Source organism: Bubalus bubalis, chromosome 1 (genome assembly GCF_019923935.1).
Source record: "Bubalus bubalis isolate 160015118507 breed Murrah chromosome 1, NDDB_SH_1, whole genome shotgun sequence".
Classification (NCBI taxonomy): domain Eukaryota; kingdom Metazoa; phylum Chordata; class Mammalia; order Artiodactyla; family Bovidae; genus Bubalus; species Bubalus bubalis.
In genome coordinates, this window is record NC_059157.1 from 16,203,022 (window position 1) to 16,212,993 (window position 9,972).

Genomic DNA, 9,972 nt, shown 5'->3' on the forward strand with positions numbered 1-9,972 from the left:
ATTTTGAGCATTACTTTACTAGAGTGTGAGATGAGTGCAATTGTGCGGTAGTTTGAGCGTTCTTTGGCATTGCCTTTCTTTGGGATTGGAATGAAAACTGACTTTTTCCAGTCTCGTGGCCGCTGCTGAGTTTTCCAAATTTGCTGGCCTATTGAGGGCAGCACTTTCATAGCATCATCTTTTAGGATTTGATACAGCTCCATTTTTTAGGGTTTGATATGGCTCCATATAGTTCCATCCCTGGTCAGGGAATTAGACCTCACGTGTCTCAACTAAGAGTTTGCATGCCACAACTAAAACCTGCCTGCGTGCATGCTAAGTCAATTCAGTCATGACTCTGTGCCACCCCATGGACCCCAGGGGATCTTCCCGACCCAGGGATCGAACCTGCATCTCTTGTATCTCCTGCATTGGCAGGCGGGCTCTTAACCACTAGCACAACCTGGGAAGCCCAACTAAGACCTGCCTGAGCAAGCAAATAAATAAAAATTAAAAAAAAAGAAAGAAAGAAAACCTCACACACACACTAGTCCTTTTGTTTAAAAAAAAAAAAAAAATCCCCGGTTTTTAATTGCTGAATGATCTGTTTAATTGTTTCTGGCAAATCACATAAACCAAAAGCCAGGTTACTGTAGCTAATTACTTGATACATTAGCTACCCTCAAATATTTGTATGTTGACAAAGGCCTCTGTCAGTCCCATCACTTAATTAAAGGCATGAATAACCGGCAGGATTTTAGGCGCCATGAATACTGACAAAGCCAGTAGGGAAAATATGTAGATGGATCAGATGAGGAAAAGCTTTCAGTGACAGCATTTAAGTCATAAAATATAGACAATGGCCAACTGTTTTACCTATGTCTAGGGGTTTTTAAACACATACACCTGTTTATGCTGTATACCTATGTACACATACACACCCACACCTCTAAACACACGGAGACTCCCCAAAAGAAAGAACATGCCATCTGCCTGTAAACACAAACATCCTTAAGTGTCTCTAGACACTAATCATGCAAAAGATGAGAAGCAGTACCTGGTTGAGTTCACATGCACTTTCAAAAACACGATAGCTGCCCTTCACCCACAGTGGAGTGGCCCTGGTAGCAAAGTGAAACATATATCATTTTTGGCATGAACCATCAGGCAAGTGCCTTCATCATGTTGGGTTAATGTTCCATAACTTTTGCTCTGAGCTTCCACACTGAAAGCAAGAGGCTGTCCCTATATGTCAACATGTTTCTTTGAAAAGACTTAGATGAAGCAACCCCTCTAAAAAAGAAACCCAGGGACTTCCCTGGTAGTCTAGTGGCTAAGACTCCATGCTCCCACTGCAGAGGACCTGGATTCAATCCTTGGTTGGGGCACTAGATCCCTGGGAATGCCCCAACGAAGTTCGGAGATCCCGCTTGCCACAACTAAGATCCAGCACAGTGACATAAATAAATAAAAATAAATTAAAAAAAAATTTTAATGGATAACTATGTAGAAGGACCCTTTGCCAGATGAGTTTTCCTTACAGCTCCAGCAAAGCCCAGATTAAATGGCATCTCTTATCAGATTCATATGGTGCTGAGTAATTTCTGAATTTGTTTTCCTAAGCTCAGAGATGGATATTATTCGCATATTACCACTCACTATTTGGCCCTGGTAAATAACCATTTGCTCACTAACTTGGAATATATGAGAGAAATCCTATAATGTCGGTTATGCACTTAAAATAAAATTGTGTGCTCTGAGCTTTAAACAAGGTATCTCTGGGGCCTCACAAGAAAATATCACTCTGCGTACAGAAATATTTCAGACGACAAATGGCATGAACCCCAAAAGCATAAGCTCCAAGGTGGGGATCTGGGCCATCATCTGTAACATTATTTACCTGCTACTTACATTTTCTTTGGTTTGGCTGCTGAATTCAAAAGAGCAGGAGAATCCATTTTGGTACATACATGGCATTTATTATACATCTGCATTTCATTCGGGGAACACAAAGGAAAAGGAACAGAATGCTTGACTTTAAAACACTTAGCCTTGGTATGATAACTCATTTCTCCAGTCCCCAGCAGGCTGAAATGTAAAAGTCCGGATTCATACCTTACAATCATAGTACATGTGGGCTCCTAGCACCCACCAGAGACATCACAGCCTGCTGATAGCACTTCTCCTTCAGGGGTGCCCCAGATTTTAAAATTCAGCCTTGACTAAAAAATGTAACTGAAGCCAAAGGCTACAAAACCTAATTAGCAGGATAATGAGCACCCTTGAAAAGAACTGGAAGACAGTTGAATGGGAACTTTGAAAAGACAAAGTATTCTACTGGATACTCCATCTTGTTTAGGCTCCAGGAAAAGCTTGGTGAATATTTACAGGCAACCCATGATAAAACTCTAAGTTAAATGTCAACTTTTGCTGTGACCTGTCAGCATAAAGTTGAGTTTCTCTCTGAGAAGGTTTCCTAAGAATATCAAAGAACATTTCTGTGATATTGAGAGATTTAATAGTCCTGGGAAATAAATATTTATTACAGTATTTCCTACAGAAAACTATTAGAACACTAGATTGCAAACTATTTTTCTCGCAGAAGGTTTATTTTAACCATCTACTTTGTGACAATCTACTTTCTATGACCTCACTGTTTTCTTACTTCATTTATATATAATTGAATCAGCAAGTCTTGTGACTCCAAGAAAATCATCTCTTTTCAGACTTTTTCCCTTTTAAAATAAATCTTCTGTATTCTAAAAGTTTTATCTCTCTAAAATAGATTTTAAATTATTTATATTTTAAATTTTCAATTTTTTTTGTTTGTTTGTTTTCTTCTTATCACAGCTTTGGTAATATTTCCTTTAGTCTTCAAACTAATGAAGAGATATACCTCATCCCAAAAGACTAAGTAACTCAAGTATTTGTTGGACACTAAATATATTGTCAAATATGAATCAAATCCCTTATGACTATAGAGTAGAAGTGAGAAATAGATTCAAAGGATTAGATCTCATTGACAGAGTGCCTGAAGAGCTATGGATGGAGATTTGTGCCATTGTATAGGAGACAGGAATCAAGACCATCCCCATGAAAAAGAAATGCAAAAAAGCAAAAATGGCTGTCTGAGGAAGCCTTACAAATAGCTGTGAAAAGAAGAGAAGCAAAAAGCAAAGGAGAAAAGGAAAGATACACCCATTTGAGTGCAGTTCCAAAGAATAGCAAGGAGAGATAAGAAAGCCTTCCTCAGTGATCAATGCAAAGAAATAGTGGAAAACAATAGAATGGGAAAGGCTAGAGATCGCTTCAAGAAAATGAGAGATACCAAGGGAACATTTCATGCAAAGATGAACACAATAAAGGATAGAAACGGTATGGACCTAACAGAAGCAGAAGCTATTAAGAAGAGGTGGCAAGAATACACAGAAGAACTGTACAAAAAAGATCTTCACGACCCAGATAATCATGATGGTATGATCACACTCACCTAGAGCCAGACATTCTAGAATGCGAAGTCAAGTGGGCCTTAGAAAGCATCACTACAAACAAAGCTAGTGGAGGTCATGGAATTCCAGTTGAGCTATTTCAAATCCTAAAAGATGATGCTGTGAAAGTGCTACCCTCAATATGCCAGCAAATTTGGAAAACTCAGCAATGGCCACAGGACTGGAAAAGGTCAGTTTTCATTCCAATCCCAAAGAAAGGCAATGCCAAAGAATGCTCAAACTACTGCACAATTGCACTCACTCACACGCTAGTCAAGTAATGCTCAAAATTCTCCAAGCCAGGCTTCAACAGTATGTGAACCGTGAACTTCCAGATGTTCAAGCTGGATTTAGAAAAGGCAGAAGAGGAGGGAGGAGGGTTCAGGATGGGGAACACATGTACACCTGTGGTGGATTCATTTCGATATATGGCAAAACCAATACAATATTGTAAAGTTAAAAAATTAAATTAAATTAAAAAAAAAAAGGGCAGAAGAACCAGAGATCAAATTGCTAACATCCACTGGATCATTGAAAAAGCAAGAAAGTTCCAAAAAAACATCTATTTCTGCTTTATTGACTATGCCAAAGCCTTTGACTGTGTGGATCACAATAAACTGTGGAAAATTCTGAAAGAGATGGGAATACTAGACCACCTGACCTGCCTCTTAAGAAATCTGTATACAGGTCAGGAAGCAACAGTTAGAACTGGACATGGAACAACAGACTGGTTCCAAATAGGAAAAAGAGTATGTCAAGGCTGTATATTGTCACCCTGCTTATATAACTTATATGCAGAGTACATCATGAGAAATGTTGGGCTGGATGAAGCACAAGCTGGAATCAAGATTGCTGGGAGAAATATCAATTACCTCAGATATGCAGATGACAATACCCATATGGCAGAAAGGAAGAAGAACTAAACAGCTTCTTGATGAAAGTGAAAGAGGAGAGTGCAAAAGTTGGCTTAAAACTCAACAGTCAGAAAACGAAGATCATGGCAACTGGTCCCATCACTTCATGGGAAATAGATGGGGAAACAGTAGAAACAGTGTTAGACTTCATTTATGGGGGCTCCAAACTCACTGCAGATGGTGATTGCAGCCATGAAATTAAAAACGCTTACTCTTTGGAAGAAAAGTTATGACCAACCTAGACAGCAAATTAAAAAGTAGAGACATTACTTTGCCAACAAAGGTCCATCTAGTCAAGGCAATGGTTTTTCAACTAGTCATGTATGGATGTGAGAGTTGGACTACAAAGAAAGCTGAGTGCTGAAGAACTAATGTTTTTGAACTGTGGTGTTGGAGAAGACTCTTGCGAGTCCCTTGGACTGCAAGGAGATCCAGCCAGTCCATCCTAAAGGAAATCAGTCCTGACTGATGTTGAAGCTGAAACTCCAATACTGTGGCCACCTGATACGAAGAGCTGACTCATTTGAAAAGACCCTGATGCCAGGAAAGATTGAAGGCAGGAGGAGAAGGGGATGACAGAGGATGAGGTGGTTGGATGGCATCACCAACTCAATAGATGTGAGTTTGGGTAAACTCCGGGAGTTGGGGATGGACAGGGAGGCCTGGAGTGCTGCAGTCCATGGGGTTTCAAAGAGTCGGACATGACTGAGCAACTGAACTGAACTAAAATATATTGTATGAATATTTGTTATGGTAAAAGCAAATTTTTTTTAAATTTTAGACTCATGTGCCAAGAGTTAATTTAACCGTATTCTTCATGGTACACTGTCATAATTATCTATAAAAAGCTTCCTTATTTAGTTTATATTTACTTTTATTTTCATCCTCCACATAGCAAACAAATTAGTCCCTCTCCACCTCTTGGCTTTATGGTGGTGGTTTAGTCATTCAGTCGTGTCTGACTTTTGCAACCCATGGGCTATAGCCCGCCAAAATCCATGGGATTTTCCAGGCAAGAATACTGGAGTGATTTGCCATTTCCTTCTCCAGGGGATCTTCCCGACCCAGGCTGAGATTCCAGCGAAGCCCTTGGCTTTATAGTGGTGGTTTTTAACCTGCTTCCCTGGAGAGACTCAGATTGCCTTCAACTCCTGATCTGTGCCTGTTACCAATGGATTGTCTGCTCAGCAAAAGGGAATATGGGCCCTTTTTAATGTTTTTTTTTTTCTGTCAGCTGACACAATATTAAGCCTCATCAGTAAAGGGAGGAAGATGGAGAAACCGTTCAGGAGGAAGGGGTTTCTTTCCCGGCTCTGCTCTTTCATCAGGGGTCTGACCACAGGCGGATCCCACGTGCGGGGCTCCTGCAGTGCGCAGCGGTCAACAACACCCTGAGACCAACAGTCTTCCCCAGAAATGTCCCTGGGGACAGTCAGGCAGCTCTGCAGCAGCAGGCCTCCAGCACCCAGCAGACTTCAGGAAGACTAAAGACTTTGCTAGCACCCTCCTCCATGCAGTTGTGTTTTTAAGTGTTTTTTTAATTCAATTTATTTTTTTAATTGGTGAAAAATTGCTTTACAATGCTGTGTTGGTTTCCTGCTATACATCAATGCGAATCAGTCGTAATTATATAAATATATATATTTCCCCTCCCTCTTGAGCCTCCCTCCCCTCCTGCCTTCCCACCCCTTTAGGTCACCACAGAGCGCTGGGCTGGGACCCCTGTGTTATACAGCAGCATCCCACTAACTATCCATCTTATACACAGCAGTATGTATATGTCAATGCTACTTTGACAATCTGTCCCACCCTCACCTTCCCCCATTGCGTCTACAAGTCTGTTCTCTACTAGGTTCATCAGTACTATTTTTCTAGATTCCATATGTGTATATATACATGATACTTGTTAATATGCGATACTTGTTTTTCTCTTTCTGACTTACTTCCCTTTGTATAAGAGGCTCTAGGTTCATCCACCTCATGAGAACTGACTCAAATTCATTCCTTTGTATGGCTGAGTAATATTCCCTTGTGATATATATATATATATATATATATATATTTATACCACATCTTCTTTACCCGTTCATCTGTCGATGGGGATCTAGGTTGTTTCCATTCCTGGCTATTGTAAATATTGCTGCAATCAACACTGGGATACATGCGTCTCTGTTAGAATTGAGGTTTTCTCAGGGTATACACCCAGTAGTGGGATTACTGGGCCTTATTCCTAGCAGTTTTGCAGTGGAGAGTTGGCAGTAAGACACCTTCCACCAACAGCTTTGTCTAGCACCCTAGAGGGAGGATTTCTGGAAAACTCTAGAGGACAGATTTCCAACAAGTTACACTGTCCAGGCCCCACAGTGACTTCTCTGCCATCTGTGAGCCGCAGACATGTCCTCTCCAATGAGGTCTAGACCCCAATCCTGGAAGAGGGCAGGCCCCTCCCCTGGGCTCCTGATCTCAGGGAGCGGGTGTGGCTACTCCTGCCATCTGCTGCTCCTATGCTCTTTAATGCTCTCTTTACTTCCCACTAATGAATATCACATTAGTCCAATACCCTATCAAAACCAATCCTTTATATTCAATATTCCTGCTCAAATTATTATGTGATTTCTCTTCATTCCCTTGCCACAGCAATTGGTTCAGTCACCTCAAAGTGATCCAATCACAGTTCATCCCAGGGTATAAGTAGGAACCACAGGAAAGAGATCCATTCTCTCTTTCTCCTCTTTCTCCTCCTTCTCCACCTTCTCCTCCCTCTCTCTTTCTGTCTTTCTTTTCTTCTGTTAAACTTAACCTTGAAGTGAAAGTGAGAGTCACTCAATCGTGTCCAGCTCTTTGGGACCCCATGGACTATACAGTCCATGGAATTCTCCAGGCCAAAGTACTGGAGTGGGTAGCCTTTCCCTCCTCCAGGGGATCTTCCCAACCCAGGGATCAAACCTAGGTCTCCCGCATTGAGGGCAGATTCTTTACCAGCTGAGCCACAAGGGAAGCCCAGCTTAACCTTGGGTAGATATTATCCTGCAGTTGCTAAAGACTATCGTAGGAAGCCTGCCAGTAAATCTGACCATAAAGCCAGGAGATGGAGAGAAACCAATTTCTGATGACATTACCTAAAGCCAGCTTTACTCTGAGAGTTTTCAGCAAGATGAGCTAAAAGTTTCCCTTTGGCTTCAGTCAGTTGGAAATGGTTATCGTGTTATCCACAACATAACTTACCATTTAGAAGTCAGATGGGGCATAATTTACCGATCTTGCCAGCTGAGAAACAGCACAGTGAGAAGCGATTCAGAGAGAGGGAGGGACTCAGCTCTCCGTTGGAGTGAATTCTAACCCACCACATAACCAAACCGTACCTTTGCATCATCACCTGTCCCTCACCACCCAGGGCAGAGAGTCCCCAGACTTGGACTGGGCAGGATCTAAGCGCGTCAGAGTTGGAAAAGGTGTAAACATTCACTTCAAAGTCTTCCTTAGGTTTTAAACTTCTCTCTCTTCTCCATCTCCCTTCCCTTGCTTGAAAATAAAAAATGAAAGAGCTGCTGCCAAGAAGGACATTAAATCAAGCGAAACAGAAAAAGGCAAAGAGAGGGAAATCAAAGGGAGAAATTCTGAGCACCCACAAAGGCTTCATTAGGCTCACCACAAAGACAAGCTCAATTTCTTGCTTATTGACATTAACGAGTTTGATGTGAGTCCAACAGCAAAGCCAGGCAAAGCTGCTTGCTCTTACTGGGGGTGGGAGGTGGGGGGGTGGTCCCAGGATATCTGCAGCTGCTTGCAAATTGCTGAATTCCATGAAAGGTCATCTTTCTTGATTGGTGTTCATTCCTTTCTATGTGCCACCAATCAAGTTCTGGCCAAGCGGATGGATGCCGGCCGGTCCTGACCTGCCAGGTCCACAGCTGCCACCTCATCCCGGAACTGGTCCACCCTCCCCTGCCTTGAAAATCCTCCCTCCAGGAGTGGCTCTTTAGCTAGAAACCATAGGGCCCAATGGGTATTTCATGAATAAATCTATGTGACTGATAAACTGCACAGAGCGCTATGGAAGGGGCTGGGTGAGAAACAAAGAAATGTAACTTAAGGAATAAAATAAATACAGCTTGCTGCTGCTGCTGCTAAGTCGCGTCAGTCACGTCTGACTCTGTGCAACCCCACAGACGGAAGCCCACCAGGCTCCTCTGTCCCTGGGATTCTCCAGGCAAGAACACTGGAGTGGGTTGCCATTTCCTTCTCCAGTGCATGAAAGTGAAAAGTGAAAGTGAAGTCGCTCAGTTGTGTCTGACTCTTAGCGGCCCCATGGACTGTAGCCTAGCAGGCTCCTCTGTCCATGGGATTTTCCAGGCAAGAGTACTGGAATGGGGTGCCATTGTCTTGGTACAAAAACATAGCAAATACAGACAGTGGCAGAGCTGAGATTCAACCTCCCATCTTTATATCCAGAGTTATGTATTCCATCAACATGCTGTCTCTCTGGGGACTTCCCGGGTCCAATGGTTAAGACTCCAAGTTCCCAGTGCAAGGGGCATGGTTTCCATCCCTGGTCCTAGAAGATCTCGCATCCTGGTGTGGCATGACCAAATAAATAAATTAATTTTTCAAAACCTTGATATCTGTCTGGGAAGAAAGGGGGCCAAGAAGGGAGGAATCAAGCAAGAGACTGAGAGTTTGGGGAGAAAGCTTTAACCATAGCAGAGTTTGTTGGTTTTCTCCCACATGGCAAGCATTCAACAAGATTTCTCATGTTATATTTCACCTTACTCCTTACAACAGTATGAGTGAGTGAGTGAAAGTTACTCAGTCGTGTCCAATTCTTTGCAATCCCATGGACTATACAGTCCATGGAATTCTGCAGGCCACAATACTGGAGTGGGCAGCCTTTCCCTTCTCCAGGGGATCTTCCCAACCCAGGGACTGAACCCAATCTAAAAGTAGTCATTTCTATTGAAAAGGATTCCAAAATTCAGAGGTGAAACAATTTCACTGAGGTTGTAAGACTTACAAATGCCAGTGAAAGTGGAAGTGTTAGTCGCTCAGTTGCGTCTGACTCTTTGTGACCCATAGACTGTAACCCACAAGGTTCCCCTGTCCATGAGATTCTCCAGACAAGAATACTGGGCTGGGTAGCCATTCCCTTCTCCAGAGGATCTTCCCAACCCAGGGTTCAAACCTGGGTCTTCTGCATTGCAGGCAGATTCTTTACCATCTGAGCTACCAGGGAAGCCCTATAAATGTCAGAATCAGAAAAAACACATTTCTATCCAAAATCCATACCCCTCGAATGCCAAGTAAGATCATCTCTTCCCACTCAAGTGCACCAGAGACTTGTTTTATGAAAAAATCCTGACATTGTGCCCATTTTCTACTACAGTTTTTAAAATTTTAGAAACCTTGATGTAAATATGATTTAATCCTAGAGAAATAGATATGTCTTTAGAACCTGTTTTATTCTGGATGCATGTTCAGTAATTCAACAAACATTTACTGAGAGCCAGGCACTCTGGTAGGTCCTAGAAATGCAAAGACAATTAAGACATAGTTCATTTCTTCAAAGAGTCTGGGACTCTGGGAGAAAATGGACA